We start from the raw sequence: 21150 nt of genomic DNA on the forward strand, positions 1-21150 counted from the left end.
GTACCCAGATAGTTAACGTCTATATGGGTTCAGAATGGGGAAACACATATGGGGCCCGGTTTGATAAACCAAAAGGGTTTGGCATGGGCAAACACAATCAGTCCCATACAGTCTGCCTACATGGGGCCAATGTAGTACCCAGATAGTTAACGTCTATATGGGTTCAGAATGGGGAAAAACATATGGGGCCTGGTTTGATAAACCATATGGGTTTGGCATGGGCAAACTCAATCAATCCCATACAGGCTGCCTACATGGGGCCAAGGTAGTACTCAGATAGTTAACGTCTATATGGGTTCAGAAAGGGGAAACACATATGGGGCCCATGTTGATAAACCATCTGGGTTTGGCATGGGCAAACTCAAATTAATCCCATACAGTCTGCCTACATGGGGCCAATGTAGTGCCCAGACAGTTACCATCTATATGGGTTCAAAACGGGGAAACACATATGGGGCCCACGTTGATAAACCATATGGGTTTGGCATGGGTAAACTCAATCAATCCCATATAGGCTGCCTACATGGGGCCAATGTAGTACCCAGATAGTTAATGTCTATATGGGTTCAGAATGGGGAAACACATATGGGGCCCGGTTTGATAAACCAAAAGGGTTTGGCATGGGCAAACTCAATCAGTCCCATACAGTCTGCCTACATGGGGCCAATGTAGTACCCAGATAGTTAACGTCTATATGGGTTCAGAATGGGGAAACACATATGGGGCCCGCTTTGATAAACCATATGGGTTTGGCATGGGCAAACTCAATCAGTCCCATACAGTCTGCCTACATGGGGCCAATGTAGTACCCAGATAGTTAACGTCTATATGGGTTCAGAATGGGGAAACACATATGGGGCCCGCTTTGATAAACCATATGGGTTTGGCATGGGCAAACTCAATCAATCCCATACAGTCTGCCTACATGGGGCCAATGTAGTACCCAGATAGTTAACGTCTATATAGGTTCAGAATGGGGAAACACATATGGGGCCCGCTTTGATAAACCATATGGGTTTGGCATGGGCAAACTCAATCAATCCCATACAGGCTGCCTACATGGGGCCAAGGTAGTACCCACATAGTTAACGTCTATATGGGTTCAAAACTGGGAAACACATATGGGGCCCGGTTTCATAAACCATATGGGTTTGGCATGGGCAAACACAATCAGTCCCATATAGGGAGCCCACATGGGGCCAAATTGGTACCCACATAGTTAATTGATAGTTACCAAAAAATAACTACAATACTTATATATTTTTTTCATTGTAAAACCATTATAAATTTTCATAAGGGACATGGGGTCCTCTTGGCCAAACCAAATATGATTCTAACCCTAATCAAACATGACTGTGTCTAATTTACAAATAGTTTGGAGCATTATGATTAGCTTTTGGTTAGAGCCGCATTTGGTTAGAGTTAGAACTAAACTCAGCAAGACAATCGTCACAATTCTGTCGTCATTTGCTCATTCTCTGTTCAAAACCTGCATGAAGTCTTTCTTCTGTTGAACATTATCTAAATTATTTTTGAAATAGTTATTTTAAAGAATGTTGGAAGCCAGTTGCTGGACACATCTTGGGAAATAAAAATTAATAAATAAAAAGGCTATGGAAGTCATTGGGGGCCAGAAACTTTTTGTTAAGATAATTTCCCAAAATATTTGTGTATATTGTTTTTATTACACAGAAAAAATTAATACAGGTTTAGTACAACTTAAGGTGAGGTAATGATAGCAGAATTTTGGAGCTGAAGAACCCAGCTGGTACAGGCAAACCAGGTCAAACCTGGGTGTGGTCAAAAATGTCCTGCATAGCACATGTCTTTTGATATCTGAAATTGGGCAAATGACCTGTACACTCATAGGACATTACATATTCAAAGTGTCAGTTTTTAGTGGTCTGATTTTGTGAGTTACAGCACAATGCTTATCACAATAGATGTTTTTATATAAGAAAAAAATAAGGAAAACTGTGCACTTTAATGAAAAGGTTAGAGATTACTAATTATCTCTAAATAATGGGATAACATATTTGGATAGTAATCGCTTTGAGACGGGTAGAAGAAATCAAACCCTCTAGCAGCTTGTCATGTGCCCTGATTTAGTGAAACTCCCCCAGTTTTATGGTCAGTCGGAGTGACAAATGCATTTCTAGAGATATTCTTTTAAATTTTGTAAGGTCATCAGTTCATATAATAAAATAGCCCAAGTAAAGAAAGATATTATGGAATTTTATGTTTCTGAAATGTATCATTAGCTTTTTTTTATTTTATGTCCCAGCACATGACAAACCATCAAAGTTATAAAATGGTTTGCTAAATGATTGAAAAGGGTTAACAAAAATACTTGTAAATCAAAGTTGATTTTTTTTTTTTACATGATACACTATTGCCAGTATTTTCTCCCTTCTAATGAACAGGTTTGACTACTTTAGTAATTTCCATTAGAACAAACTTAATGTTTAAGCATAAAATGATATTATAGGGAATTGTGTGCTTCTAATTTTATAGCAACAGTTTGGACAGGAGCCTCTTCAATTGTAAGATGACAATGCCTTTGTGTATAAGGCAAGGTTCAAACCGAAATGACTGATTCAGTCAGTGTGGAAGAACTTGACTGGTCTGCATAAAGCCAAGTCCTAATCCCAGTTGAACACCTCTGGACTGATTTTTAAATGACCTTGAGCCAAAAACTCATTGCCAAACACCAATGACTTGTACAAACACCACATGGACAAAAGTATTAGGACACCCCTTCTTTAAAACAGAAATAGGCACTTCTAAAACTGTGGCAACAAAAATGGGAACATAATTAATGTAGCCTATTTAAAAATTGTATTTCCATCTCTGTTGAAAAAGTTTTGGATTTGTCCAAAATGACTGTACCGATATGTACAAGTCATTGGTGTTTGGTGATAACTTTTTGGCTCAATGTCTGCATTTAAAGTCACACCGAGGTGTTCAACTGGGATTAAGACTTGGCTTTATGCAGACCAGTCAAGTTCTTCCACACTGACTGAATCAATCATTTCAATTTGAACCTTGCCTTATACACAAAGGCATTGTTATGTTAAAACTGTTGCTATTAAAATTAATTCCCTAGAATATAATTTTATGCTTAAACATTAAGATTTGTACTCATGGAAATTACTAAAGTAGTCAAACCTGTTCATTAGAAGGGTACTTTTGGCTATATAGTGTATGTATTTTGAATCAATATCTTTGTTTTGATTTTGTGGACCTACAATTTTGTGAATGGCTACAACTGCATTTTTATTTCATACACTGAAAACAATTTTTGAACAACTATTAAAATAATACAGCCTACAAATAACACTAAACACACATATTTCTTTAAAAAAATCTTTATCTTGCCATTACCATGCTGGTTGTATAACCTTGCTGGAGGGATCATGATTGGTTAAGCTGACTGCCATCTGACAAGTAACTGGCCAATGACAACTGTGCGCGCCTTTACTGGTCAAGTTTGAAAATACGTTAGTTTGTTACATTTTTATTTTAAATTAACTCGCGTTGTGACATGTGGAGAACAAAAGCTGGAATGTGAACACAGAGGAAGACCGGACTGGATCTGTGAGGTCCTGCAAGCAGATTGCTGATATCAGGTAAGGGAACATATTTCAGTCTTTCTAGCTTTATGTTCTTTCTGTGTAAATTCCACATGAGGTAACAGACGCACTATGACTTGCATCTGTGCTTCATCAAAGATGTTACACCAGATGCTAATCGCGATTAGCATATTAGCACGTATTTGTAGCCCCTGATATTGCTATGTGTTATAGATAGGCTACGAATGTTGTCAGCTAATTTAAACGCAATGCATGAGAAGGAGCAATGAGTACAGTGATGAAAGTGCTATTAAAGCTCGGAAACACAGGAATCTAACTATAAAACACAAACTGCTACCAATAACATTATTTTTAATCTTTGATTCTAAATCTTTCATGGGATTAAAATATAAAAGTATGGTTCTTCTCATAATCAAAAATACATTTGTAAGACATTTGCCCCACTGATTATCAATATGACTAACTTTTTTATTCTTTTGTCTTTCTTCATCTGCGATAACAAATACGGAGAACATGCTACCATCATCAGTCCTTTAGTTGTTTCACTACAAAAAATATTATGAGTCCTTCATGAGCCTTAAATGGGTCTGGATAAATGCAGCTGCAGGTAAAATTATGTTAAGTTTTGGTTTGATTTGGGTGCACAAATTTTTAAGCTACAATTGTGTTTACCTTGTTTTGATACATTTATAAAAAGAGTCTATTGTTGTGAATCCAGTGTCTTTTTTGGGGATTCACATTTTTTCTTTTTGGATTGCCATGAGTTAGGCATATTCTTACATTTTTAATTATATAATAACTAACAGTCTCAAAGCTGACTGTTCATGTTTTCTGAATGATTTATAGTGGCAAATGTTGGTACGATTGAAAAACATTTTGTATAAGAGTTCAAAAGAATTTTAAAAGTGAAATCTTTATTTTTAAGGACTTATCAGCCCACCCCAGACCGACTGAGGATTCAGCTGATTACTGGCAATATAGTGGAGGGCTCTTCTTTATCTGCTACACTCCACTAGAACTTCTGGTATGGATTTATTAACTATTTGCAAAGTTTTGATTTGATGTAATTTAATAAAATGTACTTTTTAATTTACTTTTATGTCCTATTTAAATTTGTTTTTACATAATTTACTTAATACAGTGTGCAGTTAGGATTCTGAATTATGTGTAATGATTTAAATTTTAAATTGACTCTAAAAATTAATTTGCCAGAACCTACAATTACGTGTTATTTTATTTTTTATTTTATTATTATATATTTTTTTGTTAAATCTTCAGGTAGTAAAAAAAAAAAAAAAAGTTTTAGTATTTTAGTTTATCTAAGAGCTCTAACTTATGTTATTAAAACTGTAACCCTTAAGTCGATCCATCCTGGAAATTTAAGAATGGTCCAAATTTGTGATCAACTCAGTTGTTTTCCAACGGCACAAAGAAGAATATTTTAAAATTTCTATTTTAAATCACTCATAAATCATCAGCATTAATAATATTAATAATAATAAAAAATACTTAAAAGGGATAGTTCACCCAAAAATGAAAATTTGATGTTTATCTGCTTACCCCAAATGCATCCAAGATGTAGGTGACTTTGTTTCCTCAGAAAAACACAAACGAAGATTTTTAACGAAAACTGGTGCGGTCTGCCAGCCTTATCATGGACGTGGATGGGCACCAAACCTTTAAAAGTAAACAAAAACATGCACAGACAAATCCAAATTATACCCTGCGACTCGTGAGGATACATTGATGTCCTAAGACACGAAACGATCGATTTTTGTTAGAAACTGAACAGTTTTTATATCATTTTTTACCTTTGATACACAGCCACGTCCATCTGTCCTGAGCACGGGCTCATCATCCGGATCGTTATACGTGTAGCGCTCTGGCATAGTATACACAAACACCGGAAGCGATCTGTCGCATGAATACAACACTCATTGTTTCCACAGTGCTCAGAGATTGTGGCTATAGCCGATATTTAAAATGGTAATTACTTGCGCGTATCCTGATTGTTCAAACCGATTTAAAACTCATCCGGGACTTGTACTGATTTCCCCTTACGGCGTTTGCGTATTCTTCGCCTGAGCGCGAGCACATGTAACGTAACTGATGCCAAACTCGTGCTCAGGACAGATGGACGTGGCTGTGTATCAAAGGTAAAAAATGATATAAATACTGTTCAGTTTCTCGCAAAAAACGATCTTTTCGTGTCTTAAGACATCAATGTATCGTCACAAGCCGCAGGGTGTAATTTGGATTTGTCTGTGCATGTTTTTGTTTACTTTTAAAGGTTTGGTGCCCATCCACGTCCATGATAAGGCTGGCAGACTGCACCGGTTTTCGTTAAAAATCTCTGTTTGTGTTTTTCTGAGGAAACAAAGTCACCTACATCTTGGATGCATTGGGGGTAAGCAGATAAACAAATTTTCATTTTTGGGTGAACTATCCCTTTAAGCATTATTTTGTTGGTCGATTCCATCCATGGACATAGAATATAAATGCGAGAATCTGCCTAATAGTAAAATGACAAAGTCTTGATAAAAAAATGTATTATCATTTTTGTTGTTATTATTATTATTATTTTCTAAATGGTTAACTCATAACAATAATTGAAGTGGTCCTTTAAAACACATTGCATATTTATGCTTCATAAACTGATTTTATCAATAAAAAATTTAATTAGATTAGTTTGAATGAATGAACAGTAATTCTCTATTGATTTCCCTAATGCCCCTCCAATGACACTCCAATTCTATGACAATTTAGAATTATTTTTATAATTATTATTATTTTTAGTATTATCCTGAGTAATAGTTGTTTTTCTTTAATATGTTGTTTTAACATGTAAGTTACATTTTTTTTAACAATTTACTAAACACATCCTAGAAAACCTGTCTATTGGAATAGAATCTGTACAGCTTGTTTTTTACTCTGTTGTTTTCCTTTCTGTAGGTGAGGGCAGTTTCCTTATTTTATGTCATCTTTTTGACAAAATTATTTTCATTTTAAGCATTAGCCTAATTCAGTCAAGCACAAAAATGCTATTTGTAATTTGATCTTGCATATTCAGTATATTTAAACAAATTTGTTTTGCAGAGGTTCTTAAGAAAGCTGAAATGATTGGCAAGAAGCTGATGGGGATCTCTCAAAATTGGAACAAGAGACGGAGGAGTACAGAGGATGTCTAGAATGCACAAGTGACTGTCTGCACTGTAAGCACAAATGTATCGTTGCTGATGCTTCTAATTGTTTCCCATTTATTTCCTGTTCAAATGTTTGAAGGTTTCAGTAAATATTAGGTCAAATACAGGTTAAAAAAAGTATTAACTTTTACATTATTTTGAACAAGTAGGTTTATAACTTTGAAGAGATGCTCTTTAAAGGACAGTCAGTGGTTACCAAATCTTTTTACCAAAAACAAAAAAAAAACTAAACACACAGGGCATCCAAGATGTAGGTGACTTTGTTTCTTCAGATATTTAACTCAAACCCTTGCAGTCTGTCAGCCACATAATAACAGTGGATGGGCTTAGTGCTTGGTTTTACCTTTAAAAGTAAAAAAAAAAACATGCACAGACAAATCCAAATTACACCCTGCGTCTCATGACGATACATTGATGTCCTAAGACACAAAACAATAGTGTTTTTTTTGTGAGAAACTGAACAGTATTTATATAATTTTTTACCTTTGATACACAGCCACGTCCATCTGTCCTGAGTGTGAGCTCAACCTCCGGCTCATTTCATGTGTACGCTCACTGGCGTAGTATACGCAAACGTCGTAAGGGGAAATCGGTGAACAGTCAGCAGTCCTGGATGAGTTTGCGCAAACGTAATTTTTAGCTTTCAATCGGTTTGAACAATCAGGATAAGTGCAAGTAATTACCATTTTGAATAGCCGCTATACACAAAATCTCTGTGCACTGTGTAAACAATGAGTGTCGTACACACGGGATAGATGACTTCCGGCATTTACGTATACTACGCCAGAACGCGTACACATGTAACGAGCCGGATGATGAGTTCGTGCTCAGGACAGTTAGACGTGGCTGTGTATCAAAGGTAAAAAATTATATAAATACTGTTCAGTTTCTCATAAAAAAACGATCGTTTCGTGTCTTAGGACATCAATGTATCGTCACGAGCCGCAGGGTGTAATTTGGATTTGTCTGTGCATGTTTTTTTTTTTTTTTTTTTCACTTTTAAAGGTTTGTGCCCATCCACTGCCATCATATGGCTGACAGACTACAAACAATGTCACCTACATCTTGGATGCCCTGGGGGTAAGCTGATAAACATCACATTTTCATTTTTGGGTGAACTATCCCTTTAAGACATAAAACGATCGGTCTGTGCAAAAAACTGAACAGTATTTATATTATTATTTACCTCTGATCCACCGGAACGTTCTACTGTCCTGAGAATGTTCACCCAGTCCGTGTGTGATCTATCACGCGTATACGTCACTCATTGTTTACATGAGCATATTGGCTTATCAAAATGGTAATTACTTGTGCTTATACAAATTCTGGTAACCGATTAAAAACTAAAAGATTACATTTCCTTGTGTGAACTCATCTGGGAGTATTGACTTTTCACCTACAAAGACAAACTTTTGACTACATTGCCAGAGCATGTTGATGCACCACACGTCAGCTACTGTGAACATGCTCCATTAGGGGTGGGCGGTACACCGGTGTCATAGTCAGCACTGGTGTGACATTGCGCAACGACATGGATTTTCTAATACCGTCAATACCGTAATAAATCAATTATGTGCCTCGAACGGCTGCATTTACATCAATAATAGCTAATTCTAAATAATAAGGCATTACATTTTCTTCAAACGTTCAGTTGTGGTCTGAATACCTGACCTTATACTATATATCTTGTTGTAAATAAAAAAGTAAAACATATTCGTATCAGCTTTGCAGGTGGTAGGTAAAAGGGGAGTGGCCATTAAACGACTGGTGAAACATCGTGAAGAAAGGTCGGGCCTGTAGCCTATACCAGAGGCGGACTTTTCCCGGTCGGCCAGCCGAAGGATTTACACAGCGGATCACAAATTGAGCGGGCGCGAGGCGAACTAATATTGTATATAATTTTCGCACTTTCAATATGCAGGGTATAGAAATCGCTTTTAACTGAGCGCTCGCGCTGTTTTTACTTTTACTTACGATTTTGCGATAACGCACACTCTGTGTAAAGGGGGCAGCACATCTTATAATAGATATTTGTCAGTGAGTACAAGATTACAGCAAATTCTCCAGTCTGTTTTTGTCATCTCTCTTTACTTTCGACCCGTGATCATTCAAATCTAAAGGTCATTGTACACTGAGTCCGATTTTCGTATGCGTTTTTTTTCTTTTTTTTTTTTTGTTTTCTCATATTCGCCATCCTTATCAAAATGCTTATTATGGATGCGAACATGCAGAAAATCAAACACGATCCAAATTTTTTTATGACGGACGAAAGTTTCAGAGGCAGTGTGTAAACTCGATTAACATAACCTGTATTTTTTTTAACGTGCAAAAATCTCGGACGAAAATTTCGTACTCATGTGTACAATGACATTAACTCCAGCAGCTGGTGTTGGATGCAGGGTTGCCAAGTCCGCGTTTTTCCCCACAGAATTGGTCTACTTTTAAACTGTTGCTATGGGTTGATTTCCCCCAGTTATTTAAAGGTTTTATATATTGCAGAAATTAAATTTCAATAAAAAATAATTATTGTTTTGTTGTACACTAAGTAAGATCTTTAGGTTTTTTGCAAAATAAATATGTTGAGAATGGATAATACTCTCCCATGTCTCTTTTTGATAAGGATACATACCATTTACTTATTATATTATAAAAAATATTAACTTTATTCACATACTAAAGGGACAGGACAGGCTACTCCTCCCAAAATGTACCAAAAAAAGTAATACCGTGATATTATACCGTCACCGTTCAAAAGATGAAAAATACCGTGATATTAATTTTAGGTCATATCGCCCACCCCTATGCTCCATACACCTGAATGTTCCGGTGGATCAGAGTTTAATAATGATATAAATGCTGTTCAGTTACATGTACAGACCCATCGTTATGTGTCTCAAGACCTCAATGCATCGTCTCAAGCCACAGTGTTTAATTTGGTTTTGTCTGTGCATGTTTTTTTTTGACTCTTAATGATTTGGTAACTATTGACTGCCATTATATGACTGACAGACTGCAATGGTTTCAGTTAAAAATCTTTGTTTGTGTTTTACTAAGAAACAAAGTCACCTACATCTTGGATCCCCTCAGAGTAAGCAAATGAACATCAAATTTTCATTTTTTTTAGTGAACTATTCCTTTAATCTGACATTAATCTGCTTATTTAAATGCTGTCCTTGTGTGTCTTCAATAAAATTTAAATTTGAAAATATTTTAATCTCACTGTGTGCTTTAATCCTTAAAAATTTATTTGTGTGGTGTTGATATTATTTTAGATGGAACCCAGATGATTGCTAGCTTGGCCCCATGCATAAGTTGCTGGGGCCAGCATGGAACCCATGGACAATCCCAGTTACAGCCCGTATTTCAGCCCATGTAGTAACCTTGTAGTACCCAAATCTGGGAACAAGATGGGTCTTGCGCATGTTGCCCAGTTGGGTCCCACCTAGTGGCAAGTGCAATCTAATTTGAAATCCATGTGGGCCGTTAACATGGGGCCGTTATGGAACCCGCGGACAATCCCATATAGAGCCCATTTTTCAGCCCATTTAAAACCCACATTGGCCCCACATACAAAACTTAGCTGGGTTAAAGCTGGGACCGATGTGGGTCTTGTGCATGTTGCCCAGTTAGGTCCCACCTAGTGGCAAGTGTAGTCCTATATGAAATCCATGTGGGCAGTTAACATGGGGCCATTATGGAACCCGCGGACAATCCCATATAGAGCCCATTTTTCAGCCCATTTAAAACCCACATTGGCCCCACATATAAAACTTAGCTGGTTTAAAGCTGGGACCCATGTGGGTCTTAAGCATGTTGCCCAGTTAGGTCCCACCTAGCGGCAAGTGCAATCTAATTTGAAATCCATGTGGGCAGTTAACATGGGGCCGTTATGGAACCCGCGGACAATCCCATATAGAGCCCATTTTTCAGCCCATTTAAAACCCACATTGGCCCCACATACAAAACTTAGCTGGGTTAAAGCTGGGACCGATGTGGGTCTTGTGCATGTTGCCCAGTTAGGTCCCACCTAGTGGCAAGTGTAGTCCTATATGAAATCCATGTGGGCAGTTAACATGGGGCCATTATGGAACCCGCGGACAATCCCATATAGAGCCCATTTTTCAGCCCATTTAAGACCCACATTGGCCCTACATACAAAACTTAGCTGGGTTAAAGCTGGGACCGATGTGGGTCTTGTGCATGTTGCCCAGTTAGGTCCCACCTAGTGGCAAGTGTAGTCCTATATGAAATCCATGTGGGCAGTTAACATGGGGCCATTATGGAACCCGCGGACAATCCCATATAGAGCCCATTTTTCAGCCCATTTAAAACCCACATTGGCCCCACATATAAAACTTAGCTGGTTTAAAGCTGGGACCCATGTGGGTCTTAAGCATGTTGCCCAGTTAGGTCCCACCTAGCGGCAAGTGCAATCTAATTTGAAATCCATGTGGGCAGTTAACATGGGGCCGTTATGGAACCCGCGGACAATCCCATATAGAGCCCATTTTTCAGCCCATTTAAAACCCACATTGGCCCCACATATAAAACTTAGCTGGTTTAAAGCTGGGACCCATGTGGGTCTTAAGCATGTTGCCCAGTTAGGTCCCACCTAGCGGCAAGTGTAGTCCTATATGAAATCCATGTGGGCAGTTAACATGGGGCCATTATGGAACCCGCGGACAATCCCATATAGAGCCCATTTTTCAGCCCATTTAAAACCCACATTGGCCCCACATATAAAACTTAGCTGGTTTAAAGCTGGGACCCATGTGGGTCTTAAGCATGTTGCCCAGTTAGGTCCCACCTAGCGGCAAGTGTAGTCCTATATGAAATCCATGTGGGCAGTTAACATGGGGCCATTATGGAACCCGCGGACAATCCCATATAGAGCCCATTTTTCAGCCCATTTAAAACCCACATTGGCCCCACATATAAAACTTAGCTGGTTTAAAGCTGGGACCCATGTGGGTCTTAAGCATGTTGCCCAGTTAGGTCCCACCTAGCGGCAATTGTAGTCCTATATGAAATCCATGTGGGCAGTTAACATGGGGCCATTATGGAACCCGCGGACAATCCCATATAGAGCCCATTTTTCAGCCCACTTAAGACCCACATTGGCCCCACATATAAAACTTAGCTGGTTTAAAGCTGGGACCCATGTGGGTCTTGTGCATGTTGCCCAGTTAGGTCCCACCTAGCTGCAAGTGTAGTCCTATATGAAATCCATGTGGGCAGTTAACATGGGGCCATTATGGAACCCGCGGACAATCCCATATAGAGCCCATTTTTCAGCCCATTTAAGACCCACATTGGCCCCACATATAAAACTTAGCTGGGTTAAAGCTGGGACCCATGTGGGTCTTGTGCATGTTGCCCAGTTAGGTCCCACCTAGTGGCGAGTGCAATCCTATATGATATCCATGTGGGCAATTAACATAGGGCCATTATGGAACCCGCGGACAATCCTACATGGGGCCCATTTTTCAGCCCATTTCAAACCCACATGGGCCCCACATACAAATGTTGGCTGGGTTATTACCTTTCTGGGCCATAAAACGTTCCAGTTGGGTTGCCGTCTATGCAGGGTCAGAAAGCTCTCGGATTTCATCAAAAATACCTTAATTTGTGTTCCAAAGATGAACGACGGTCTTACGGGTTACAGCTTAAAGGTTATTGTCAACAGTAAAACTGACAGATGTGGAAAAAGAAGATGCTGGCTTAAAAGGCTGTCATCTTTGGTCCTCTAATTCTCTGTCTGTCTGTAAACAGACTAGACTGTCTCAAACTGCTAAAGTCTGACAATAACAATAAGGAAGCCTGGCTCTGAGTATTAAGTTCTTTTGATCCAGGTCCTCAACACTGATGAAAGCGTCCCTCACCAGACTCATGAAGCGCTCTTGTGTACTGACAGTCTGCCCCCATCTACCTTGAACACCCACACAGAAGAATACAAAGTAACTGAACTCCAGGTCCATAATGCTTATCTATATGTCAGGACTGTCTCACTACTGCCCTCTCATGGAGGCCACAGTGTCATGGTGTCACTCACCACCGAGTCTTCAGAAAGTGGGGCATCGCACATGTTTCTTCAGTGAACCACTGAGCTCTGACCTCACACTCTCTCATCCTGGAAGCTGAAAAGCAGGTCACTTCTGTTTAACCTCGGGGCCACGCTACTCAGTCACCTCCGAAGATAGAGAGAGAAAGCCATTCAGCCAATTGATCAGGCACACAGACATGTGAAAGAAGCATTCATAAATAATGTAAGCCGTGCTAGGAAGAGCTCCGTCAGGTTCACAGCCATCCGCTGTAGCTCAGATGGAGAACGAACACCTTGTGAAGCCGTGGTCGCTTGGATCCGAGAATGACATTTGCAGAAACAGAGGGAGGGAGGCTGAGGACAGAGAAGGAAAGGAGGCTGAGAGGGAAAATGACAGCATGATGGAGAGAGACCGAAAAGTGGCCAAAGTGAAAGGAGAAATGGGGATAAAAAGAAAGGGGGAGGGAAAAGGCATTGGTATGGAGGCTGATTTAGCTCCTATTGAAGTGTTCCAGTGGTGCTCGGGGTTAAAGAGCAAAGTGTGATGGATACGATCTCATTAAAATGGGAAAGTGAGGCTTTAATTTCCTGCGCATGTTCCATCTTTATTAATGTCAGAAGCAGCAGGTAGTCAATTGCATTAGGCCTTCGATCACTGCCTGTGCGATGCCCCAATGACAAATATCAAGCCAGGGCATTGCTCTGAAGGAGATCGTTGTGAGTATCACTGGAACAAATTACTAACACATCACCGGGTCAAACCGGAGACACACAGACAACTCAAAAGTACAGCATGGGAATACGGCCATGTCAAAACTTATTGAGGGGCAAAATCACTTAAAGGGATAGTTTACTCGATATTGAAAATTCTGTCATCATTTACTCACCATCACATCAGTCCAAACTTGTATGATTTTCTTTCTTCTGTGGAACACATTGAAATCATTGAATTGCAAATCATTAGATTTTTCCATACAATAAAAGTCAGTGGGGTAATATTATTATTTATAGATTTGTTTGTTTGTTTATTTAATTATTTTTACAACATTTTACTAATATTTTATTTTAATTATTTTTCTTATTTACTCAGGACAAAGCAGGGACGTTCACAAAACTGATCATCCAGAAACGTTAACACCATAATGAGAGCCAAGCAGGTGTAATATTTCAAACAGAATCATTTTGTAAATAAAATTCTTTAGTCTTGTGTAATATGTTGTTTGTCCTGAACAGTCAAACTGCCAGCAAATTCTTTGGTTTTTCAGCATTTTTGTGTATTTTAACCTGTTTCAAACAATGACTGTATGGTTTTGAGATCCATCATTTCACACTGAGGACAACTGAGGGACTCATATTTAACTATTACAGAAGGTTCAAACCCTCACTAATGCTCCAGAAGGAAGGCCGGGGGTGAAAACTTTTTGATTTTGAAGATCAGGGTAAACTGAACTTCTGGGAACATGTAAGTATCTTCTGTAGCTTCTGAAGGCAGTACAAATGAAATATATATATAAATATATATATATATTTAGGCAAAATAAGAAAAATGCACATATCCTCATTCTGTTCAAAAGTTTTCACCCCCCAGCTTTTAATGCATTGTGTTTCCTTCTGAAGCATCAGTGAGCATTTGAACCTTCTGTAATAGTTGCATATGAGTCCCTCAGTTGTCCTCAGTGTGAAAAGATGGATCTCAAAATCATACAGTAATTGATGGAAAGGGTGCAAATACCCAAAAATGCTGAAAAACCAAAGAATTTGTGGGACCTGAAGGTTTTTTATGAAAAACAGTGGGCAGTTTAACTGTTCAGGACAAACAAGGGACTCATGAACAACTATCACTAAAAAAAAAAATCACACACAGCTGTGGTTAATTCAGGTAACAACACAGTATTAAGAATCAAGTGTATGTAAACTTTTGAACAGGGTTAAAAAAATTTATAAATTCAACTATTATTTTCTCTTGTGGACTAAATGTAAATGTCTTTTATGTGAAATATCTTATTCAGGTCAGTACTAAATAAAAAATAAATGGTGAAATTATTACCATTTTACAGATTCTGCAAGGTTTGACCTTAACTGTATATGTAAAGTAAATTGCTCAATTAAGTATTAAAAAATGAAAATGAAGTTATCCGTTGTTTTGTAAAATTAAAACTATAGTATGAAACAGAAAATTTCAATTTTATTATATTTTGAAATATAATTTATTTCTGTGATGTGCCCAGTGTTCAGTGTTAAATCCAGTTGTTTAATATTTTTGTGAAAACTCATACATTTTAGAATTATTTGCTGAATTAAAAAGTTTAAAAGAACACTATTCAAAATAGAAATCGTTTGCAAGATACCACGTTTTTATCGTCATCACTTTTGATCAATTTAACACCTGCTTGCTCAATAAAGGTAAGCGGTAACCAAAAACCGAAAACAATAGCGAATCTTTTCAGTTTTTAAAATAACCAATTTATCATTGTCATTACAAGATCAGTTTATTTGTTCATTTGCAGTGACGATGATACATCTTGTCCTGATGGAAGTGGAGGCACCTTCAGATGCCCTGCCTAGCTATTGTTTTATGCAAATGTAAAGTGCGAGGTGAAGATGGTAGAGGGAAGTGCCTATATGCAGCCACTCTGCTGGAACATTGAGACTGCTTCTCATTGAGATGTAGCTGGCCTGTTAAATCCACATGCTTTACGGCACTTGTCAGTTCGATTGATAGCTACACATTCACTCCTGCAGGTGAGGAGAGGGGTAAAGCCTGAATTTCACGCACATATTTAATAACGCTGGTCACAAATCATCGGCAAGAACATGCATCACGGTATCTCATACAAGAAATCCAGGCAAATCTGGTGCTAGAGAAACAAGCAGCAGTCATCCGAACAAACTCATTTCCAATGGCACATTCTTTTTAAAAATAGGGGACTAAACACCACTCTTCCGATGCAGGGGAGGTCATCCATTGAATAGGCGAACACGAAGTACTACATTTGAAATGCAGTACATTTACACTACATTGCTTGCTAATATTTGTATAAAACTGTTATTTCATGTGGTTAATGTCATTCAGAGTAAGAAAACGGTGTCAGCTGAAAGTGGATAAGAAGTGGAGTGATTTTGCTTGTAGCAAGAAGTATTTGTATTTTCTCTCTCTGGTGCTGATCCATCCATGTCTAAAACATATTGACAAGCTCATGTTAGTGTATTATTATTATACTATTTTTATATATCTTGTACCCAGATATTTTTGATATTTAAAAAAAAAACATATTGAAAATAACTTTTAACAGCAGATTGGTAACTTGAGCAGAGAATGCAAACACTGAGAAAGTACAAGAAAATACACATATGACTAACTCTTTAACACTGTAAGGAATTCAGAGAGAGTCCATAGACCATAAAATGGTGCCAGTGGAAAGTATTAACACCTACCAGTAAACCATTAAGTTTAAAAAGTACAGGCCAATCAACTTTAAAATATCATGATGTGTGTGGAATTTACAGTCAAAAACGGACCTTAAAGGGATAGTTCACCCAAAAATAAAAATTACTCCATGATTTACTCACCCTCAAGCCACCCTAGGTGTATATGACTTTCTTCTTTCAAAGACAAATACAATCGGAGTTATATTAAAAAATGTCCTGGCACTTCCAAGCTTTATAATGGCAGTAAATGGCTGTTGAGATTTTGAAGTTCAAAATCAAGTTCAAAAAGGTTAAAGGGATGGTTCGGAGTAGAATTGACTTCATTGCTATGCACTCCGAAGCCCATCTAAATACCCCATCCGAAGTTTTTTTTACCTTAGTCGAACATTTATGGAGATATTAGAGTTTTTCGAATTGCATGTAACAGCAGTGAATGGTACATGTGATGTATCTCGTAAATTGCACCACTAAACGTGCAAGTAATCTTACCAAACTTGTACAGTAGTGTAAATAGGTTATGTACTCACAAAACGCTGCATCAGAACATTTGTAAGTCCACCATGAGTGTTTTAAAAACACCTTTTAGCCGATCCCTACTAGTCTCAAAAACTACAAATGGCGACACGTGACGTCACTTCCCTGGTTTGAAAAAAGCACGTAAAAGTCCTCCTACAAGTTGACATGCACACAGATGTAGTAGAAGGACTTTTACGTGCTTTTTTCAAACCAGGGAAGTGACGTCACGTGTCGCCATTTGTAGTTTTTGAGACTAGTAGGGATCGGCTAAAAGGTGTTTTTAAAACACTCATGGTGGACTTACAAATGTTCTGATGCAGCGTTTTGTGAGTACATAACCTATTTACACTACTGTACAAGTTTGGTAAGATTACTTGCACGTTTAGTGGTGCAATTTACGAGATACATCACATGTACCATTCACTGCTGTTACATGCAATTCGAAAAACTCTAATATCTCCATAAATGTTCGACTAAGGTAAAAAAAACTTTGGATGGGGTATTTAGATGGGCTTCGGAGTGCATAGCAATGAAGTCAATTCTACTCCCAACCATCCCTTTAATTAAGGCCTTCTAAAGTGAAGCGATACCTTTGTGTAAGAAAAATATTCATATTTAAACTTTATAAATCATAATCTCTAGCTTCCGCAAACTGTCGTACACGCGTTTAAGCTCTGTTGAGAAGTGACCGGTCATGAATTAGAGGTACAAAACAAGGATTTGTCAAGGAAGATGTCGGAGGATTTTGATATAAGCCAAGAGGAGACTGGTTTTCTTTGCTGTAAAAAAAACTTGGTTCTTACGAGACTAGCATATTCTCACCGCTCAAACTACGTCTACGTCCAACGTCATCTGCCTGAACAATTAGCGCAAGCTAGAGATTATGGTTTATAAAGTTATAAATATGGACATTTTTCTTACACAAATGCATAAATTCCTTTTTGACGGTCCTTATTAATGCACTGGAGCCATGTGGAGTACTTTTTATGATGTATAGATGCACTTTTTTGGGCTTCAAAATCTCAACAGCCATTCACTGCCATTATAAAGCTTGAAAGAATCAGGACATTTTTTATATAACTCCAAATGTATTTATCTGAAAGAAGAAAGTCATATACACAGGGCCTAAAACTAATTTTTTGCCACATCTGACAATGGCCAGTGACATGATAAAATTTATCGGGCAACTTTTTTTTTTTTTACCAGCCACGAAACTCTTTTTGCAAAAACAGGCAGTTTTTAATAACTAAACATATTTACAATGTTTTTAATTTGTCCTGCTAATGGTGTCTCTAATAAAAGCATTTTCCCTTAATTTTACATAGTTATAGCCATTCAACATTACAGTATAACTGAAAGCTGCTATTTCTTATTTTTAGGCTCTGAAATATCAAATTGTTCTTTGATTTACATAAATGACAGACTTCAGCAGGTTTCACTTTAAAAGCAGCACGGTCTCTTTAAAACCTGATGCACATGATGTGGATCTGACACATATCCGATTTTCTTCAAACTCGTTATGGTCATTTAAGACTCATTTTAAACAACGTTTACGAGGTAAATTGAAGCACTACTGGTGAGCTGTCTAAGCAGCTCAACATATGCGTACAGTAGAACACGCAACCTTTAAAACTATACTTCACTGCACCGTTTAGGCGGCGTAACCCCAGGTATGTGTCACCACATACTCGGGTCATAAAGAATAAAGGCAAAAGTTAATCTTCTGAAATGAAGCAGCAGTATCTTCTCAGGTAAAAGTTAGAACCGTGTTTATTGACAGGCTGACCATCTCATTGTTTCTGACCTTATCAGCTCGTTTGTATCCTATCGAATGATCTTGTGTTCAGAAAAGATAATTTTATTTGCTTTGTCAGAAACAGCAAATCTCTTTAAAAACTGACTGTTGTTTTCACTACATTGCATTGTTATATTTCTTAAAAAGACTTATCTGCCAACTGGCGGCTGACACCAACGCTGATTTTTACTCACATTTGGTGCTTGGCAAGTGTTAATTTTAGGCCCTGCATATACACCTAGAATGGCTTGAGTAAATCATGGGGTGATTTTTATTTCTGGGTGAATCTGTTTAATGCTCCATGAGGAAAAATGTTCATTTGAATGAATGAATAAGGTTGCCCACATTTTGATTATTGTGCTTTAAATAGTAACTTTTTGTGTGAACAAACAAGACATTTCTAGTAAATATGACTGCTGCTATCATGAAAAAAAGAGTTGTGCTCTTCCGTCAGATCATCAGCAAGTAAATCAGTAAAAGAAATGACAGAGCTGATGAGATGAAAGAAAAAGAGAGAATATAAACTTGCAGAAGGTGGATTTGTGCAGATTCTGCCAGCTAGGATGGCGTCCCAGGGGAGTTCCCGTCAACTTCTAACACATACCTCATTGATGAAGCACTGCCATAAAGGCTTCATAAAGGCTTCATAAATATGTATTATATTAGATACAGCTGCAGCCTAGATGACATCCTGCTCCATTTCGGGTCTCTGGTTTGAATGATTGCATGTCTTGTTTTAGAAGCTGATTCCACAAACCATGACGGTTTTAAAATTGGGCTCAATCATTAATAAAATATTTCTTAAAATGATCAAATGTTGTTTTAGGTACATTTCTGATGCCAATTGTTATTGTTTTTACATAAAACTTTATGACCACTTAAAGGGAGTCCAGCTGAAATGCCTAAAGGCAATACATCAGAACTATGTCACACAGTATGAGGGTGTAATTGCTCTAATTTTGTAGCTATAGAGTCCCTCTGGAATACCTGACAAACCTGACCTCCTGCGTCATGATACTATACAGACAGCCCATAGAGAGAGGTCAGAGGTCAGGTCCAAGCTCAAGGTTGACCAAGCAGTGAGAGCTGAGTTTATGCAGCTGCCGTCTTGCCTGAACTGGCTTTTATCACACCCGTGACCTTTTTCTTGCAGAGCCACGGAGCAATGCTGCTCTACATGAAGGACCGGACCACCTTTGAGACTGTAAAAAGCCATGCCAGAAAATAGGGTGCAAATAATCATATTTGTAATAAAAGTGAGTAAGAATTTCCCAATCAGTTGTGTACCAAAGCACACTGGGCAAACAATGACAAATAACAACAAATGAACCTTTCCGTTTTAAGCACATACATTCAGAGCTGAACCAAAACAGCAGTTTGTTCTCAACCAATACTCAAAGGATCACATTATAACTCCTCCAGAAAGAAGAATGACTTTGATTGTCTTGTCAAGGTGTATCCGTCCCTGTCCTCAGGCATGAGAGGAATGCTTTTGTTGCATAAGCGCAACAGAAAACCTTGTACCCCCAGCTCTGATCAAGTTCCAATAATGGATATATGTGCTTGAGTTCTCTCTGTAAGAGATGGCCTAAGGTTTATAGAGGACCATTGACTGGAGAACAATACCAGAGCTCACTTCTCTACTATGCTGGTAAAAGTAGCTGCACTCTAGCCACGGTGGGCCCCTGAAGAGGGTCTCTGGAGAGTTGCTCTGTGTTTGGACACCTGTTTGCATTTGGTTTTCCCTACAGAGCGGGAGAGAGGGGACTATTGTGATTGGCCACCCACAAGGCAGACTGTGAAATATCCACAGATCATTTCTGATTTTTTTCAGTTTTGTTTGTTGGGAGTCACAGTCACAGCTGGAACCCTATGCTACATTGTTGTGTTCACTGTGAAGTATATTCAAATGTGAAGGAGATCAATACAGCCATGCTCAAAGTAAGCGTTCTTAATTGTTGGACATGACAGAGGAAGTATTGAATTTCTCCTGTTCTGTTGACCCAACACACTGCACTGACATTCTGCCTCCCAAGAGGGAATGGGCATTGCTATCAGCCTGAGTGTGTGCGAGATGATCAGAGAGTTTGTGAGATGAGGGATGGAAAAGTCACTGCTATTCAACCCCCGAGAGCATTCATTCTCAATACAGAGGACAGGCAGGCATTACAGTAACTTCACACAGCAAGTTTTTCATAGGGTTTTTACCCTTTTCCACTCATTCATTTCCACTCATTCTACCCTTTTTCACTCATTTTCCATTCATTAATTAAATTTAAATGGTTCTTACAGCACTTTTCCAAAGTCAGTTACATTTGCAGATGTCGTTTTTCTAAGGTCAGCCATTTAAAATTACACACAAGCATTGTGTGATATGCAGCTGTGTTCCAAAAACTAGTGAGCTGCCTACAGAAGTAGTAGAGGTGGTGCTGCTCCCAAGTTGATGTGGTATGGCTAACTAGGGGTTGATGATGACACACATATAGTTTGGTGCCAATATGCCAAAGAATTGCAAAAAAAAAACATTTTGGAATTTTTTATATCTCCTGACCACAAGGTGGCAATGTGCCA

This window comes from Garra rufa, chromosome 13, assembly GCF_049309525.1.
Source record: "Garra rufa chromosome 13, GarRuf1.0, whole genome shotgun sequence".
Taxonomy (NCBI): domain Eukaryota; kingdom Metazoa; phylum Chordata; class Actinopteri; order Cypriniformes; family Cyprinidae; genus Garra; species Garra rufa.